The sequence below is a fragment of the Salarias fasciatus genome (genome assembly GCF_902148845.1).
Source record: "Salarias fasciatus chromosome 23 unlocalized genomic scaffold, fSalaFa1.1 super_scaffold_20, whole genome shotgun sequence".
Classification (NCBI taxonomy): Eukaryota; Metazoa; Chordata; class Actinopteri; order Blenniiformes; family Blenniidae; genus Salarias; species Salarias fasciatus.
Genome location: NW_021941230.1, coordinates 2,162,004 through 2,182,792, shown reverse-complemented (window position 1 = coordinate 2,182,792; position 20,789 = coordinate 2,162,004). Strand labels below are relative to the sequence as shown.

At 45.8% G+C, this 20,789-nt stretch overlaps 1 pseudogene; it reads right to left on the bottom strand.

Annotated features, from left to right (window-relative positions):
• Nucleotides 1-525: 525 nt before the first annotated feature.
• LOC115384134 (NACHT, LRR and PYD domains-containing protein 14-like) lies at nt 526-20,348 on the bottom strand (annotated as a pseudogene).
• Between the last annotated feature and the right edge of the window lie 441 nt (nt 20,349-20,789).

Here is a 20,789-nt window from a genome sequence, read left to right as displayed (position 1 = left end):
ACTACCAACTAAAAAATGTGCATGTTCAGAGGAAGACCAGAATTCCCTTCTTCATCCTTCTTCAGGGACTGCCTTACAAACGTTTCCTCTTCAGTTTGTGACAGTGTTACTGTTACAACAACACACCCATCCACAGCTTCAGCAGCACCTTCGTCTTTCTAATTTATGTATTTATTCATTTATTTCATGGTTTATGTGTTTTGTTTTTTTCCCTGATGGCTGAAAGTTCCGTTTGGGGGGATGACGGGGCGCACGCACCGATCCTGAGACTCTGAAGATGGAGGAAGACGGGAGAAGAAATGATGATGAGCAGCACAGAAACATGGAAGGGACAAGTCCTCAGTCAGACTGACCGGGAACTTGTTGCTGTTTTTGGTGCCTGGTTATCTTGTTTCTCTGCTTGTACTGGGTTTTTTTTTTCAGTTGACGTGAAATGTTTGACTCTGCAGGCCGGGGACCTCGTTGATCACACACTGTGGAGGATCCACACTAAGGCCCAATCCCATTTCTCTTTCTAGCCCTCCCCCTCGCCCCTCCCCCAGTCAGGAGGGAATTCTCTGAGTTTCCTTCTAAACCAATGAAACAAAGCTCTCAAACAGGAAACGAGTTCTCTGACTATCAGCTGACATCAAGACTTCAATCAGGAGTTTAAGCTTCAGAGAAGATGAGAAGAAAACAGAAGAAACAAGAAACCAGCTTCACTAAATATTGATCAAAATAGAGTTTTTATGAACAAAGGGGACAAATGAATTTGGACTGTTTCAAAGATTGTGTCTAAGATCTGTGTCTTAGTAGTTTGATCATTTTTACTGAGCTGCTAAACAATTAGAAACCATTGAAAGTTGAGGATTGACTTTAAAATGTGATTGAGAGGAATGAAAAACTTCACCAAGCAGAGAATTACATGACTGAACAATTCATCATTTTTCTTCTGCAGTCAGTCCAAAAGTTCTCCTGTTTTCTGTCACATGACTCAGAAATGAAGAGATTTAGTCTGGAATCACTTTGAAAATCAAAGCAGATTGTATCTGAGAGCATGAGAAGAACATCTGGACAGTTGTTTCTACACCAGTCTCACAGAAGCAGCAGATGTTGTTGATCTGAAAAAGTTTTCTGAGTGGTTCTTTGGATAAATCTCCTTCAGGATGGTGAAATGAGGGAGACCAGCAGGGCTGAACGCTGAAGATCTACTGATGCTCCATGGTTCCATGCTGGACTCTCACAGCTCTTCACACTGCACCACTGACACTCAGCAGCTCTTCTGCTGCTTCCTCTGTCACTCGGCGCTGGAAGTAGCTCCTCTCCCAGCTGCAGAGAGATGAGAGGTGGAGGTCAGAGTGTGTGAAGCAGTGAGGACTTCAGTCCTGTTCAGAGCAGCAGTCAGCAGCTCAGAGCTCATGAAGGACCACCACTGTCAGACCAACACAACAAGCCTGTGGCTCCTCTGATTGGCTGACTGTGTGTCCTCTGCTGTCCAATCCTGAAGCTGCTCAGCGTTCTCCTCTCACAGCCTCACTGAGAGTCAAACACTGGATCTTTGTTCTCACACTGACTGTGTTTAGTCCAAACCTGCTGAAAGCAGCATGGACTCACTCCAACCATCTACTGACCTCAGAGTCTGCAGGCTGCAGTCTGGACTCTGCTGGAGAGCAACCAGCTGCTGCACATCTGGCTCCTGCAGCTGGTTCCAACTCAGGTCCAGCTCCTTCAGGAGGGAGGGGTTGGACTTCAGAGCTGAGGCCAGAGAAGAACAGCTGATCTTTGACAAACTGCAGTCAATCAACCTGAATAAAGAGAGAAAGAAGTGAGATTAGAGGACAGAGTTTGCACACACACAAACACACACACACACTCTCTCACACACAAAGTCACACAACAGTGTGGCTGGTGCCATCCCATAATGAGCTGACATGTTAATGCTAACAAGCTAATACGCTGACATGCTCATGCCTACATGCCAATATGCTGACATGCTGATGTGCTGACATGGTGTCAATGTGTGAAGAGCCCAGCCGCTACATACTTGTTGCTGCTGCTGAACAGCTGGACTGTTTCCATGAGTCATGTGTCAAATCAGGTTTGGATATTTTGGAGAGCTGAACTGATGTGAAGACCAAACAGAAGCAGAGCCCAGTGGAGGACATGTCAACAGCCAAGCGTACTGGACAGAAAGCCAACAAGCTGCTGAGAGTCTGGAGCTCCAGCTGGGAGATCAGTGACAGCTTGATCCAGGAGAGATCAGCCTGCTTTGAAAGCTGAAGGTCAACATGGAGCGTGTCAGAGGTTCACAGTCAATGATCCACTGCAGCTCCTTTCTTCTTCTAGCAAGCTTTGAAATGTGGAGCTGCACACGGCTCTGCCACAGTCACAGGACTAAAGAGCAGAGAAGAAGCTCCGTTTCTCCTGGAGATCCTCAGTGTGGATCACTCTCAGATCAGCCTGATGTCTGACCTTTAGTGTCAACACTACTTTACTGAAACACACTCAAACATGGAGTCTGACCTCAGAGTCTGCAGACCACAGAGTGGACTCTGCAGAAAACCACACAGCTGAGAAACTCCTGAATCCTGCAGACGGTTCCAGCTCAGGTCCAGATGTTCCAGATGTTTCTGGAGGGAGGGGTTGGACTTCAGAGCTGAGGCCAGAGAAGAACAGCTGATCTCTGACAAACTGCAGTATCTCAACCTGAATAAAGAGAGAAAGCAGTGAGATTAGAGGACAGAGTTTGATGTTGAAGTGACTGAGAGCTGAAGAAGGTTCAGACTGGAAGAGTTTAGAAATGTAAAGTCCAAACAGCTGAAGCCTCCAGGAGGAGAAGAGCTCTCATCAACATGCTGCAGAGCTCAGTCCACTCTCTGTCCACACTACATCTGGACCACCACACACACACACACACACACACACACACACACGTCACACAACTACAGTGTGACTTGTGACATCCCATAATGAGCTGACATGTTAATGCTAACAAGCGAATGTGCTGACAAAGTTATGCTAACATGCTAATGCGCTGACACGCTAATGATAGCATGGTAATGTCCCAACATGCTCATTCTAACATGCTCATATGCTAACATGTGCCAACATGTTCATGTCCTGGCATGCTAATGCTAACATGCCAATGTCCAGACATACTCATAACATGCTAATGTTCTGCTATGCGAATGCTAACATGCTAATGTGCTGACGTGCCTATGCTAACATACCAAAGTCTTATGGTAATGTGCTGTTACACGAATGCTAATATGCTGACATCCTAATGCTAACACATTACTCTCCTGATATGCTCATGCTAACATGCTCATGTACTGATATGCTAATGCTAGAATTCTAATATGCCCACATTTTAATATCACTATGCTAATGTGCTGACATGCTAATGCTGATATACTAATTTGCTGACATTCTTATGCTAACATGCAAATGCCCTGAAGTGCTAAAGCTAACATGCTAATATCCTGATAATCTGATGCTAACATGCAGATTCCCTGACACACTAATGCAAAGACATACTGATGCTACCATGCTAATATGCTGACATGCTAATGTTAACGCAAACATGCTTATAGGCTGATATACTAATGCTGACATACTAATGCTAAAATGCTAATGTACTGACATGCTAATGGCTTCATGGTAATGTGTTGACATGCTAATGCTAACATGCTGTTTTGACATGCTTATGCTAGCCTGCTAATTGGCTGACAAGCTAATTTCAACATGCTAATAACCTGACATTCTAACATGCTGACATGCTGCTGTGCTGACACACACGTATTGTGCTAAAGTGCTAATGTACTCACATGTTAATATGCTGCCATGGTTATGCTAACATGTTAACATGCTGATATGCTAATATTCTGACATGCTAATGCAGCCACGCTAATATACTAACATGCTAATGTGTTAACATGGTGTCAATGTGTTTTGAAGCTATGTGTCTTTCAGCTGTTAGCTTGGCGTTAGCTTAGCTTCATGCTGACTTCAACTTTCTCAGTGGAATAGTTTGGTCCGTGCAGCCAGGTGTTCTGCAATGAGATCAAATTCCTGATGGCGAGCTCCCAATCAAGGCCAGGAGCCTGAGAACAAGTGCTGCCCCCACATGGTCTGGTAGAAGCTCTGCAGCCTGTTCACTCTCCTCCTCCTCTGACTGAACTCTGAAACCACATCCCATCCAGACCTCACTAGACTGACTGGACACTTTCACAACTCTTCATCCTCCAATCCACACTGGAACCCTGTGAAGCTCAGTCAGCTGTTTAGTTCTGCCATGGAGGAGTGAAGAGCCCAGCCGCTACGCTGCTTTGAAAGCTGAAGGTCAACATGGAGCGTGTCAGAGGTTCACAGTCAATGATCCACTGCAGCTCCTTTCTTCTTCTAGCAAGCTTTGAAATGTGGAGCTGCACACGGCTCTGCCACAGTCACAGGACTAAAGAGCAGAGAAGAAGCTCCGTTTCTCCTGGAGATCCTCAGTGTGGATCACTCTCAGATCAGCCTGATGTCTGACCTTTAGTGTCAACACTACTTTACTGAAACACACTCAAACATGGAGTCTGACCTCAGAGTCTGCAGACCACAGAGTGGACTCTGCAGAAAACCACACAGCTGAGAAACTCCTGAATCCTGCAGAGGGTTCCTGCTCAGGTCCAGATGTTGCAGATGTTTCTGGAGGGAGGGGTTGGACTTCAGAGCTGAGGCCACAGAAGAACAGCTGATCTTTGACAACCTGCAGCCCTCCAACCTGAATAAAGAGAGAAAGCAGCAGAATCAATGAGGAGGAACCAATCAGATGTATTGATGGAGAAATGAGCAGCTCCACATTACTGAGTCCTGATCAATGAGCTGTTCTGTTGTCGTGGATCTTCATCACACACAACATTCACACACACATTGGCAGCCTGAGCGTCTGACATCACTCCGGTGAGTGTTTTCCGTGTTGGTGAAGCTTGCTGAAGCCTACGAGCGACTGAAGTGCTTGCTGTCTCTCTCTTGCTATTACTGTTCATTCACGAAGCAATCAAAAATCGGGGTTATTTACGCCCCCGGGGTTACTTTGGCCCCCGATTGACCAGCGATCTCTCGTGAATTACATTTCTTCTCCGCCGTTAGTGCCACCAGCGTGCTAACTAGCTTAGCGTGCTAACTCGCTTGGTCCGCCGGGACCGCTATGGCGTCCTCCCCTCTGTCTTCTTTTCTTTCCTGCTCAGTGTGCCGTATGTTGAGTCAGAACCCTGCCTCCCTTGACGATAGGGGTATTTGCGTAAAGTGCAGTGTATTGACAGCGCTGGAGGCCAGGGTAACCGAGTTAGAGGAGCGGCTGCGCAGATGTGAGGGGCAGGGCAGCGCTAGCTATAGCGAGGTAGCGGCAGGGCTTGCAGCCCGCTCCTGCAGTGAGAGGAGTGTTAGCAAGCCTAGCCCCGCAGCGTGTCCCGAGCAGCCGGGACAAGACCAGGACCGGTTTTTTGACAGTCCGGAGGAAGGCTAGTGCTAAGCACCGCCACGTAGCACTCCAAGAACCGCTTCACGTCTGCAATAGGTTCTCTCCCCTCAGCGACGACACACCGGCTGAACTGGACACGCTGGGGATTGGCAGCTCTATAGTTAGAGACGTGAAGCTGCCAGCGGTGAAGGTTAGGTGTTACCCGGGGGCCAGAGTGGGGGACATCGAGGGGAACCTTAGGCTTTTAAAACAGGAAGGTAGGAGATTCCGTCGAGTCGTGATTCACGCAGGCGGTAATGATGCCCGGCGGAGACAATCAGAGGTGCTCAAATTACAAGTAGCCTCGGTGTGTGAATTGGCTGAGTCGATGTCTGATGCCGTAATATTCTCTGGTCCCCTGCCCAATTTGGTCAATGATGAAATGTATAGCCGACTTTCATCATTCAATCGCTGGTTGTCTAGATGGAGTGAGGAAAACGGAGTTATTTTTCTAAACAACTGGTGCACCTTCTGGGGAAAGCCTGGGCTCATCCGCAGGGACGGCATCCACCCAACTTTGGATGGTGCAGCCCTTTTAGCTCACAATATGGCTGATCGGCTCAGTACGCTAAATTGACAATCCAGCTATGAGCCCCGGGCGCAGAGCAGTCGTGTAGAACGCTCCTCTGTTGATTTTGTTGATCCCGTCACTAATCCTGCTCCCAGATTTTTACAAGTCAAGCATGGAGGTTTACCTAGGCTAACAGAGACTGAGTCTGTCCATAGTGCTCAAAGCATTAAAAAAAAGTCAATGGGTAAAAAGCTTAACACCTGTACAAGACAGAATAACTCTTCCAGTAGGAAATACATAAAATGTGGTCTATTAAACATTAGAGCAATCTCCACTAAATCTCTGTTAGTTAATGACCTTATCGGTGACAATAACATTGATCTCCTTGCTCTAACAGAAACTTGGCTCCAGCAAGATGACTATGTGAGGCTCAATGAATGTACCCCTCCAACCTATGTTAATTTCCAAACAGCTAGATCAACAGGTCGAGGTGGAGGTGTGGCAGTGATTTCCCACTCCAGTCTTCTTCTTAAACCCAAAACTAATGTTAAATTCAACTCTTTTGAAAGCTTAATACTAACGCTTACTTGTCCAAATTGGAAGAATCAAAAAGCTGTGCTATTAATTATTGTGTATCGACCTCCTGGTCCTTACTCTGACATTTTAACTGAGTTCTCAGAGTTTTTAAGCAATATAGTATTGACTCATAACAAGATCCTTATAGTAGGTGACTTTAACATCCATGTGGATGATTCTGGTGACAGTTTGAGTAATGCGTTTATTGCAGTATTAGATAGTATCGGTTTCACTCAAAATGTTGATGAATCCACTCATAGTCACAAGCACACCCTGGATCTGGTCTTAACATATGGGATAGAAGTCAGTGACCTAAATGTTCTCCCTCAGAACCCCATACTCTCAGACCATTTTTTAATTACTTTTCAGGTTTTGATTGAAGACTACTCTGCTCAAAAAGATAAAATTCAGTTGATACGGACATTATCTGAAAAATCTGTGGCTCGGTACAAAGAATTGATCCAGCCTGCATTTGCTGCATTATCTTGTGAACTCACAGAAATGAGCTTATTGACCAGTGGTGATAATAGTGATCAGTTTGTTGACAGTGCTATGCACTCACTAAAATCTGCCCTTGACGTAGTGGCCCCGTTGCAGCTGAAAACCAATCGACCCAGGCGCGTTGCTCCATGGTTTAATTCTGAAACCCGTGTTCTCAAACCAAAAAACTCGGCAATTAGAAAGACTGTGGCGTAAATCTAAATCAGAGCAATCTCTGAAGGCCTGGAAATGTAGCTTGCTAAGCTATAAACAAATTATTTTTAAAGCCAGGACATTATATTACTCTCGTTTAATAGAAATAAACAAAAATAACCCTCGGTTTCTATTCTACACTGTAGCCAGACTGACAAACAGTCATACTATAGTGGAACCAGTAATCCCAGAATCTTTAAACTGCCATGACTTTCTTAAATTCTTTAATGATAAAATCATAACCATTAGAGGTAAAATCAGTGAAGCGCTTTCCTCAGATCAAGCTCAGGGAATCCAGCCACTGCCTCCACCTGAAATACCTGAAATACTAGATAGTTTCTCATCAGTAAATGGGGCTGAGATTACTTCGATTGTAATGTCTTCTAAAACCTCGACCTGTCTACTAGATCCAATTCCAACTAAGCTTTTCAAAGATATTCTTCCAGTTATCTTAAATACGATCATAACTATAATAAATACCTCTCTAGAAAATGGCTATGTGCCACAGTCATTTAAATTCGCAGTAATCAAACCACTGCTGAAAAAACCTAATCTCGATCCTGATATTCTAGCCAACTACAGACCGATATCAAATCTGCCTTTTATTTCAAAAGTCCTGGAAAAAGTCGTGGTTAAACAGCTTTACCGCCACCTACAGGACAATAGTGTATTTGAGAAATTTCAGTCAGAATATAGAGCTTATCACAGCACAGAGACTGCGTTAGTTAAAGTCACTAATGACTTGCTATTGGCGGCTGACGCAGGTCTAGTCTCAATCCTGGTTCTGCTGGACCTCAGTGCAGCTTTTGATACAATCGACCACAATATTCTCCTGCAGAGGTTAGAATGTGAGGTCGGCATCAGAGGAAAAGCCCTCTGCTGGTTCAAATCCTATTTATCTAATAGGTACCAATTTGTTCACGTTAACCAACAGTCCTCACCGTGCTCCCAGGTCAGTTATGGGGTTCCTCAAGGGTCCGTGCTCGGGCCAATTTTATTTCTGTTATATATGCTTCCTTTAGGGAACATAATTAGAAGTCACGATATCAATTTTCATTGCTATGCAGATGACACACAACTGTATTTATCTATGAAACCTGATCAAACTAATCAAATAGACAGACTCAGTGACTGTATCAGAGAAATTAAAACCTGGATGACTACGAACTATCTCCGTCTGAATCCTGGCAAAACAGAGGTCATTATACTAGGCCCCCATAAACTGAGAGAGTGTCTATCCAAACAGATTATCACCTTAGATAACGTCAGTATATCCTCCTCCTCTACTGTGAGGAACCTCGGGGTCTTATTTGATCAGGATATCTCATTTAAAGCACACATCAACCTGGCTTGTAAAACAGCATATTTCCACTTGCGCAACATAGCTAAAATAAGAAACATTCTACCTAGAAGCGATGCAGAAAAACTCATCCATGCATTTGTTTCTACGAGATTGGACTACTGCAACTCCCTTCTCGCAGCCTGCCCAAAAAGTGTATTAAAAAACTTTCAGTTGGTTCAAAATGCGGCCGCCAGATTATTAACCGGAACTAGAAGACGTGAACACATTACTCCCGTTCTAAAATCTCTTCACTGGCTTCCAGTCGAGTTTAGAGTTAGATTTAAAATCCTTCTCCTCACTTACAAAATCCTAAATGGGATGGCTCCAACCTATCTCCAAGATGCTTTAACGCCTTATCAACCAATCAGAGCACTTCGCTCTCAAAATGCAGGGTTACTGGTGACTCCTAGAGTCTCTAAATGGACACTAGGTGGAAGAGCCTTTAGCTATCAGGCACCATTTTTATGGAACCAGCTTCCAAGTGGTGACAAAGAGGCAGACACAGTCTCCACATTTAAGGTTAGGCTCAAGACGTTTCTCTTCGATGCAGCCTATGATCAGGTCAGCTCGGGATTCTAAACTAAACTAAACTAAACTAAACCAAACCAAACCAAACCAAACTAAAGTCAACCAAACCAAACTACAGTAAACCAAACTAAACTATAGTAAACCTAACTAAACCAAACTAAACTAAACTAAACTAAACTAAACTAAACTAAACCAAACCAAATTACACTAAACAAAATTAAACTAAACCAAACTAAATTAAACTAACCTAAACTAAACTAACTAAATACTAGTTTAAACAGTTAAGTATCCACAAAGCTGCCCTAGGAGCTAGAATGCTGTGGGAAGTACGGTGCACTGAGCCCTATCCTCTAATGTCTGAATGTTATTCCCTTGAGTCCGTTCATTGCTTTTCACCTGTTGTCCCCCCCTTCGAGGGGGAGTCTTCTCCAGTTTCAGTTGCTGACTCCATTACTACGAGGGCCTACGAACAAGCTCTGGCCGGACCGGGAGGACACTCCTGTCGGTCCTGCCCGTGGACTGGCTTTGGTTCTACTGCTGGGATCTGTGGTTCTTGTGCTGGACCGTCCAACGGACTGTACTCAACATTGTCCTAGGCTTTACTTCTTATTGTCTCATGCTAGCTGTTGCCAAAGCTGTCCGTCCCTGGGAGAGGGATCCCTCCATACTGTGGTTCTCCCCAAGATTTCTTCTTTTCCCACTGGGTGTTTGGAGTTTTTTCTTGCCGGATGTGAGGGTCGAAGGCGGTGGTTGCTTCGTTCTGTCTCGTTACTGTAAATATTGACATATTACCATTATGCTTATTCACTGTTTTTACTTTTACCGACCAATGTAACATCTTGAAGCCCTCTGAGGCAACTGTTGTTGTGATACTGGGCTATACAAAAATAAATTGATTGATTGATTGATTGATTGACTTCTCCTCATGTCCACACACAGCAGTCAGCTGCTGCTGAGCTCAGTCCACTCTCTCACTGCAGGATCAGAGTCTCAGATCACAGCTGCTGACAAACATTTCTCCTTCTACAACAGGAACAGACAGTCAACTGACCTCAGAGTCTGCAGACCACAGAGTGGACTCTGCAGAAAACCACACAGCTGAGAAACTGCTGAATCCTGCAGAGGGTTCCTGCTCAGGTCCAGATGTTCCAGATGTTTCTGGAGGGAGGGGTTGGACTTCAGAGCTGAGGCCAGAGAAGAACAGCTGATCTCTGACAACCTGCAGGAAAACAACCTGAATAAAGACAGAAAGAAGTGAGATTAGAGGACAGAGTTTGCACACAAACACACACACACACACATAAGTCACACAACTGTGACTTGTCACATCCTATAATGAGCTGACATGTTAATGCTAACAAGCTGGTGTGCTGCCATGCTTATGCTAACATACTATTGTGCTGAAAACTAATGCTAACATCCTGGCACAGTTATGCTAACATGCTAATATCCTGACATGCCTATGCTAACATGTTGACATGTTAATTCTAACATGCTCATGCTAACATGCTCATATGTTTACATGCTATTGCTGACATGCTAATCCTGCCATGCTAAGTTGCCAACATACTGATGCAAGCATGCTAATATCCTGACAAAGTTATGCTAACATGCTAATGTGCAGACACACTAATGATAGCATGGTAATGTCCCAACATGCTCATTCTAACATGCTGATATGCTAACATGTCCCAACATGTTCACGTCCTGACATGCTAATGCTAACATGCTAATGTCCAGACATACTCATGATAGCATGCTAATGTTCTACTATGCTAATGCTAACATGCTAATGTGCTGACATGCCTATAGGGCTCAAAAGGACACGTGACATCTCGCAATGCATTGTGGTCAATGCCGGCGGTGTGCGGTAACGTCTGTCTACGCCAGCTACAGGCAAGACGCTGCGCTCGTGTTGCTCTTTTAATTTTGTTTGGCGAGTTACTACAAATACAACATGGTGCAGTTGTGCTGTGTCATTAACTGCCACAGTCATTCCCACGATCACTCCAGTAAAAAAAGAACGAAGGGATGACGTCTGTCTCATTCCCAACTTGGAAGCAGCGGCAGGGACCGGGATATGTGAACTCACAGAGACGCGGAATGGCCCGGAGAGCAGCTGTCAGACGACAAAACATCACATTCAACGCCATCACCGACACGTTAGACTGTTCACGGCATCTTCAGACTGGTGAGTTCTGTTATATTCCTCGTATGTTGCGGTGTTAGCAGTGTTAGCTGGTTGCTAGCGTTAGCCATGGACACAGCCTCTGGGCAGTTAAAGCAAACACTGTCTCTTTCCTCCACTTCCTTATCGATTACTTTGGAATTTGCATCATTATTGTCCTCACTCATAGGAGATTGACTTTGACAGTACATTGCAACTGACCTCATTTTAAAAGTCATAATGGGCGTGTGTGTGTTTTTCAGGAGAGCTGCTGATGAAGTGAATGAAACTCATCCAGACTGAACCTGTCATCACATCTCAACACACGAAGGTGAAAGCTGCGGATTACCAAAGATTCCAACGGAGAAAAAGGAGGCAACTGCTGCACCTGCACCTCATACACCAGAACCACATTGTGGAGAATGAGCAGTGTGTCCGTTATAAACATATGAATGGTGAAATTAAGTCCATGGTGAGATGAACCGATTTTTTTTATCTGGATTATATGTGACCAACTTTTGTTTTTTTTGTAAATAAAATTGACTGCCAACATTCTTCCTCTGCTTAATTCTAATATTTATCCTTAACATTTCATTCTGTCAGGACAGGTAATCCTCCTCAGCTGTTACCTGCTCATATGGTGACAACACCCAGCCCTCTACTGTAATAAGTTAATAATACTGCTGTAAAATTAAATATTGTAGTTCATTAGCTGTTTATGAAACTTCATTTTAATGGGTAATCCTCTGAGACTGCGCCATTTACCCATGCAATAATGTCAGACCATTCCTTGTTTCAAAGTCTTTTCTGTTTATTACCAACCTTCTTGTGTAGTGCAACAACACTGTTAAAGTTACAGTTACAGTTCTAATAAGATGCAAAAGTCTTTGTGCAAACAAATATCACTGCAACTATATAAAGTTAGATTGTACATAAACAAATAACACTGCAAATAAAATGAAGGAAAACAATGTGCACCTTGCAGTCCACCGGAGTCCACACAACTAAGTCACAAACCTTTGCAGCTGTCACAAAGATTTGAGTCTGTCTGGCTGTAGTATTTCTTGGTCTTCTTCAAGACAAATTTCCCATCACTGAAGTTTGTGCCCTGACCAGCCTGTAGCGCTGTGCTGTTACGATGTTTTCTTTTTTTTTTCCTGCGATGCTTTGATGGACGTTTCACTTCCAGGCAACCTTTCCCGCAACAGGAACGGTAAGTGAGCCCAACCGGGTCTGAACTGGGTCCAGCTTGTCTCGGTACGGTCCGTCGCCTTTCTGTTTTGGTCCATTTTTCCTGGTGTTTACTTCTGTCGGGTCATGTTTGGTCGTCTGACGGCTGCTCTCCAGGCCATTCTGCGTCTGTTAGTCCACATATCCCGGTCCCTGCCACTGCTTCCAAGTTGGGAACGAGACAGGCGTCATCCCTTCGTTCTTTTTTTTTCTGGAGCGATCGTGGGAATGACTGTGGCAGTTAATGACACAGCACGACTGCACCACGTTTGCATTTGTAGAAACTCGCCAAACAAACTTAAAAGAGAAACACCAGTCTTGCTTGTAGCTGGTGTAAACAGACGTTACCGCACACCGCCGGCATTGCCCACAATGCATTGCGGTTTTTTTCCACTGCTGACGTCATCCTTTCGAGCCCAATACTAACATACCAGTCTTATGTCAATGTGATGTTACACTAATGCTAATATGCTGACATGCTAATGCTAACACGTTACTCTCCTGATATGCTCATGCTAACATGCTAATGTACTGATATACTAATGCTAAAATTCTGAAGTGCCCACATGTTAATATCACTATGCTAATGTGCTGACATGCTAATGCTGATATTCTAATTTGCTGACATTCGTATGCTAACATGCAAATGCCCTGATGTGCGCAAGCTAACATGCTGATTTCCTGACACACTGATGCAAAGACATGCTAATGCTAATATGCTGACATGCTGCTGTGCTGGCACACTAAAGCTGATACTAATGCTAATGCAAACATACTAACAGGCTGATATACTAATGCTGACATACTAATGCTAAACTGCTATTGTACTGACATGCTAATGCCTACATGCTAATGTGATGACATGCTAATGCCAACATGCTAATCTGCTGATATTCTAATGCTGCCATGCTAATATACTAACATCCTAATGTGCTAACATGTTGTCAATGTGTTTTGAAGCCATTAGTCTTTCAGCTGTTAGCTTGGCGTTAGCTTAGCTTCATGCTGACTTGAACTTTCTCAGTGGAATAGTTTGGTCCGTGCAGCCAGGTGTTCTGCAATGAGATCAAATTCCTGATGGCGAGCTCCCAATCAAGGCCAGGAGCCTGAGAACAAGTGCTGCCCCCACATGGTCTGGTAGAAGCTCTGCAGCCTGTTCACTCTCCTCCTCCTCTGACTGAACTCTGAAACCACATCCCATCCAGACCTCACTGGACTGACTGGACACTTTCACAACTCTTCATCCTCCAATCCACACTGGAACCCTGTGAAGCTCAGTCAGCTGTTTAGTTCTGCCATGGAGGAGTGAAGAGCCCAGCCGCTACGCTGCTTTGAAAGCTGAAGGTCAACATGGAGCGTGTCAGAGGTTCACAGTCAATGATCCACTGCAGCTCCTTTCTTCTTCTAGCAAGCTTTGAAATGTGGAGCTGCACACGGCTCTGCCACAGTCACAGGACTAAAGAGCAGAGAAGAAGCTCCGTTTCTCCTGGAGATCCTCAGTGTGGATCACTCTCAGATCAGCCTGATGTCTGACCTTTAGTGTCAACACTACTTTACTGAAACACACTCAAACATGGAGTCTGACCTTAGAGTCTGCAGACCACAGAGTGGACTCTGCAGAAAACCACACAGCTGAGAAACTGCTGAACCCTGCAGAGTGTTCCTGCTCAGGTCCAGATGTTCCAGATGTTTCTGGAGGGAGGGGTTGGACTTCAGAGCTGAGGCCACAGAAGAACAGCTGATCTCTGACAACCTGCAGTCCTCCAACCTGAATAAAGAGAGAAAGAAGTGAGATTAGAGGACAGAGTTTGATGTTGAAGTGACTGAGAGCTGAAGAAGGTTCAGACTGGAAGAGTTTAGAAATGTAAAGTCCAAACAGCTGAAGCCTCCAGGAGGAGAAGAGCTCTCATCAACATGCTGCAGAGCTCAGTCCACTCTCTGTCCACACTACATCTGGACCACCACACACGTATCACACAACAGCAGTGTGATTTGTGACATCCCATAATGAGCTGACATGTTAATGCTAACAAGCTAGTGTGCTGACATGCTTATGCTAACATACTATTGTGCTGAAAAGCTAATGCTAACATCCTGACACAGTTATGCTAAAATGCTAATTTCCTGACATGCTTATGCTAACATGTTGACGTGTCAATTCCAACATGCTAATGCTAACATGCTCATGTGTTTACATGCTATTGCTGACATGCTAATCCTGCCATGCTAATTTGTCAACATATCGATGCAAACATACTAATATCCTGACAAAGTTATGCTAACATGCTAATATGCTGACACGCGGATGATAGCATGGTAATGTCCCAACATGCTCATTCTAACATGCTCATATGCTAACATGTGCCAACATGTTCATGTCCTGACATGCTAATGCTAACAAGCTAATGTCCAGACACACTCATGATAACATGCTAATGTTCTACTATACCAATGCTAACATGCTAATTAGCTGACATGCCAGTGCTAACACCTTACTCTCCTGATATGCTCATGCTAACATGCTCATGTACTAATATATAGTAATGCTAAAATTCTAATGTTCCCACATGTTCATGTCACTATGCTAATGTGCTCACATGCTATTGCTGATATGCTGATATACTTATTTGCTGACATACTTATGCTAACTTGCAAATGCCCTGATGTGCTTAAGCTAACATGCTAATATTCTGACACTCTGATGCTAACATGCTGATTTCCTGACACACTAATGCAAAGACATGCTGATGCTACCATGCTAATATGCTGACATGCTGATGTGCTGACATGCTAATGCTAACGCAAACATGCTATTATGCTGATATACTAATGCTGACATATTCATGCTCACATACTAATTTGCTGACATACTAATGCTAAAATGCTAATGTACTGACATGCTAATACCTACATGCTAATGCTAACATGCTAATATAATAACACAGTGTCAATGTGTTTTGAAGCCTTTTGTCTTTCAGCTGTTAGCTTGGCGTTTGCTTAGCTTCATGCTGACTTGAACTTTCTCAGTGGAATAGTTTGGTCCGTGCAGCCAGGTGTTCTGCAATGAGATCAAATTCCTGATGGCGAGCTCCCAATCAAGGCCAGGAGCCTGAGAACAAGTGCTGCCCCCACATGGTCTGGTAGAAGCTCTGCAGCCTGTTCACTCTCCTCCTCCTCTGACTGAACTCTGAAACCACATCCCATCCAGACCTCACTGGACTGACTGGACACTTTCACAACTCTTCATCCTCCAATCCACACTGGAACCCTGTGAAGCTCAGTCAGCTGTTTAGTTCTGCCATGGAGGAGTGAAGAGCCCAGCCGCTACGCTGCTTTGAAAGCTGAAGGTCAACATGGAGCGTGTCAGAGGTTCACAGTCAATGATCCACTGCAGCTCCTTTCTTCTTCTAGCAAGCTTTGAAATGTGGAGCTGCACACGGCTCTGCCACAGTCACAGGACTAAAGAGCAGAGAAGAAGCTCCGTTTCTCCTGGAGATCCTCAGTGTGGATCACTCTCAGATCAGCCTGATGTCTGACCTTTAGTGTCAACACTACTTTACTGAAACACACTCAAACATGGAGTCTGACCTCAGAGTCTGCAGACCACAGAGTGGACTCTGCAGAAAACCACACAGCTGAGAAACTCCTGAATCCTGCAGACGGTTCAAACTCAGGTCCAGATGTTCCAGATGTTTCTGGAGGGAGGGGTTGGACTTCAGAGCTGAGGCCAGAGAAGAACAGCTGATCTCTGACAACCTGCAGTGCTCCAACCTGAATAAAGAGAGAAAGAAGTGAGATTAGAGGACAGAGTTTGATGTTGAAGTGACTGAGAGCTGAAGAAGGTTCAGACTGGAAGAGTTTAGAAATGTAAAGTCCAAACAGCTGAAGCCTCCAGGAGGAGAAGAGCTCTCATCAACATGCTGCAGAGCTCAGTCCACTCTCTGTCCACACTACATCTGGAATCCTCCTGATCTCCTCTCAGTCCTTTGCCTCCAACAGATTCTCCCTTCAGACAGTGAACTGACCTCAGAGTCTCCAGGTTACAGTTTGGACTCTCCAGTCCAGAACACACAATCTTCACTGAGGAATCCTCCAGCTTGTTCCTACTCAGGTCCAGATGTTTCAGATGGGAGGGGTCAGAGGTCAGAGCTGAGGAGATCACTTCACAGTGAGGATCAGAGAGTCCACAGCCAGAAAGACTGTAATGAGACCAGAGAGGACAGGACGCTATGAGAGAGGACACTTTGATGGACTGTTGGACATCAGAGCTTCACTTCTTCACTTTGGCTTCATGTTGACCTGGAGGAGAACCTGGAGGAGAACCTGGAGGAGAGAACCTGGAGGAGAGAACCTGGAGGAGAACCTGGAGGAGAACCTGGAGGACAACCTGGAGTTCCACATGTTGAGTTCGGTTCCTAATGTCAAGAAGTATACTTAAAGTTAAATATCCAGGTACCCCAACCTGCCCCTATGGACAAATAACAAATTGCCCACTGCACTGTGTTCATGTTGCCCCTCATGTTGCCCCTCACTGTCTCATTTTGCCCTCACTGTCTCATGTTGCCCTCACTGTCTCATGTTGCCCCTCACTGTCTCATGTTGCCCCTCACTGTCTCATGTTGCCCTCACTGTCTCATGTTGCCCCTCATGTTGCCCTCACTGTCTCATGTTGCCCCTCACTGTCTCATGTTGCCCTCACTGTCTCATGTTGCCCCTCACTGTCTCATGTTGCCCCTCACTGTCTCATGTTGCCCTCACTGTCTCATGTTGCCCCTCATGTTGCCCTCACTGTCTCATGTTGCCCCTCACTGTCTCATGTTGCCCTCACTGTCTCATGTTGCCCCTCACTGTCTCATGTTGCCCCTCACTGTCTCATGTTGCCCCTCACTGTCTCATGTTGCCCTCACTGTCTCATGTTGCCCCTCATGTTGCCCCTCACTGTCTCATGTTGCCCCTCACTGTCTCATGTTGCCCCTCACTGTCTCATGTTGCCCTCACTGTCTCATGTTGCCCCTCATGTTGCCCCTCACTGTCTCATGTTGCCCCTCACTGTCTCATGTTGCCCCTCACTGTCTCATGTTGCCCTCACTGTCTCATGTTGCCCCTCACTGTCTCATGTTGCCCCTCACTGTCTCATGTTGCCCTCACTGTCTCATGTTGCCCCTCACTGTCTCATGTTGCCCTCACTGTCTCATGTTGCCCCTCACTGTCTCATGTTGCCCCTCACTGTCTCATGTTGCCCCTCACTGTCTCATGTTGCCCTCACTGTCTCATGTTGCCCCTCACTGTCTCATGTTGCCCTCACTGTCTCATGTTGCGTTGCTGTCTCTCAGCTTGGTCAGACTGCTGAGCTGTGAAAACAACACTGAGTGAAATGTTGAGCAGCTCTTCATTCTGGACCCAGTTCAGAGTTCTGCTCTCACTTTAACATCATTCAACACATTTCCTCTCTGGCTTTAGTCTGGTTGCTGCTGAGCCTCACATCACTTCTTTCATCACATGTTTACAGTGTGAAGAAGACCAAGAGAAGATCTGCTGACTTCCACAACATGGACATTTGATTTCCAGCTGCTATGAGGGCTGATCAGATGGATTCCAGGCAGCTGGAAACATTTCAGTCTCATTAGAATATTACAGACAATAAGAGATGAAATGTGAATCAGAACATGAAGGAAGACTGACAGTCCAAGTTTGAACCAACTCTGAAAACTGAGTCTCTCTGGAGGGTAGAGGAGACTTTTAGGAACAGCAGAAAGTTTGATGAAAATGTTTTGAAATGAAATATTAAAATGTAAATTTTGATTGAATAATGAAGTGAGACTCTCTGCAGCAGAATGGAGCCGTTAACAGCTGAATAATAATCAGTCATAGTCTGAGGCAGCGGATCAGACAGTGGACTGATGGGTTCCTCAGGACAGATCATTGAGGATCATCTCCACAGAGGAACTACAGGAACTACTTTCTACAAACATCACTGAGACATTGATCATGAGGACAAGTGGACTCACTCAGCCTTCCTGCAGTTCTTCACAGCTGGGATCAGTCTCCGTCGTCCCTCCTCTGATGTCTTGTACTTCTTCAGGTCCAACTCCTCCAGGACCTGGTCTGACATCTGCAGCATGTAGGCCAGAGCTGAGCAGTGGATCTCAGAGAGTTCCTTCTCTGATCTGTTCTCTGACTTCAGGAACTCTTGGATGTCCTGATGGACTGAGAGGTCCTTCATCTCCGTCAGACAGTGGAAGATGTTGATGCTTCTGTCAGGAGACACTTCTCTACTGCTGATCTCCTTCAGGTTCTGGATGACTCTCTGGATGGTTCCTGGACTGATCTCTGTTGGATCCAGCAGACCTTCTAAGAGTCTCTGGTTGGATTCCAGAGAGAGGCCATGAAGGAAGCGGACAAACAGGTCCAGGTGGCCGTTCTGACTGCTGAGGGATTTCTGCAGGACGGCCTTCAGGAAGCTGTCCAGAGATGAGAAAGCATCATCATAAGAATAAAAACCATATTCCCTATGCTGCTCTTCAATGAAGGTCTCCAGCTCGTCTGTCTCCCTGTTGGTGAAACAGTGGAACATGAAGACTGCAGCCAGAAACTCCTGAACACTCAGATGGACGAAGCTGTAGACGGCTTTCTGGAAGATCACAGACTCTCTCTTGAAGATCTGAGTACAGATTCCAGAGTACAGCGAGGCCTCAGTCACATCCAGACCACACTGCTCCAGGTCTTCTTGGTAGAACAGGATGTTTCCTTTGTCCAGATGTTCCAAGGCCATCCTGCCCAGCTTCAGAAGAAGCTCCCTGTCAGCCTCCGTCAGCTCCTGTGGACCCGTCTCAGGTCCTTCATGGTACTTGAGCTTCTTCCTGTGTGTCTGAAGCAGCACAAAGTGGGAGTACATGTCAGTCAGGGTCTGGGGCAGCTCTCCTCTCTGCTCGCTGCTCAACATGTGCTCCAGAACTGTAGCAGTGATCCAGCAGAAGACTGGGATTCCACACATGATGTGGAGGCTCCTGGAGGTCTGGATGTGGGAGATGATCCTGCTGCTCAGCTCCTCATCACTCAGCCTCCTCCTGAAGTACTCCTCCTTCTGGGCGTCAGTGAAGCCTCGCACTTCTGTCAGTCTGTCCACACATGTTGGAGGGATCTGATGGGCCGCCGCCGGTCGGGAAGTGATCCAGACCCGAGCCGAGGGCAGCAGATCCCCCCAGATGAGGTTAGTGAGCAGCTCGCCCACCGAAGACTGCCGGGAGACGTCCAGCAGCCGCCGGCCGCCGCTGAAGTCCAGAGAAAGTCTGCTTTCATCCAGGCCGTCCAAGATGAAGAGCAGCTTGCAGACGGCCAGCTCCTCTGCCGTCAGCTTCTGGAGCGTGGGATGGAAAACAGCCAGCAGCGAGAGGAGACTGTACGGCCGCTCTCCCAGCAGGTTCAGCTCCCTGAAGGAGAGCACCACCAGCACACTGACATCCTGGTTCTCCAGGCCCTCGGCCCAGTCCAGACTGAACTTGTGCACCGAGAAGGTTTTTCCGCTGCCGGCCACGCCGCTGGTCACAACCACTCGGATGTGTGTGTGCTGCTGGGCCCAGGCTTTGAAGATGTCCTGAACCCTGATGGCAGTGTGATGGAGGCTCTCCTTCCTGGAAGCTGTCTCCAGCTGCTTCAGCTCAGGTTCCCTCTGAAGCTCCTCACTGAGTCCCTCTGTGATGTGGAGCTCAGTGTAGATCCTGTTGAGGAGGCTTCCTCCTCCTGCTTCATCACTTCCTTCAGTCACACGTTCACATCTCCTCCTCACACTCTTCTTATGTTCTTCTAGAAGCTGCTGCAGACCCACACCTGCTCACAGACAACAACAACAATCACACTGCACACAAACAACAAGCTTTCATGTCTCTACAACACAACAACCAGTCCAGTGAAGACAGACCAGTCCCTCAGCAGACACATGTCCACTCTTACTTAGTGCAGCGGCGCTTCTGGATCTTTCTGGCTGCTCCTCACACACATCAGTCCTCTTCTTCTTTCTGTGGACACCAAGCAACATTTACTCTGAGCAACACAACACAAAGATCCAGCTTCAACTCTCACACTGCTTCACAATCCTGGAGCTGAATCTGAAAGGGAGCTCAACATCTCTCACTCTGGTTTGGAGGAAATCAAAGGAAACTAATCAGAGGTTCTGTTTTGGACTGAATTCATTTTAACTCTCACACACTCCTCTGAAATCACACATAAACTGCTCTGATCATTTGCATGTACACAAAAAATC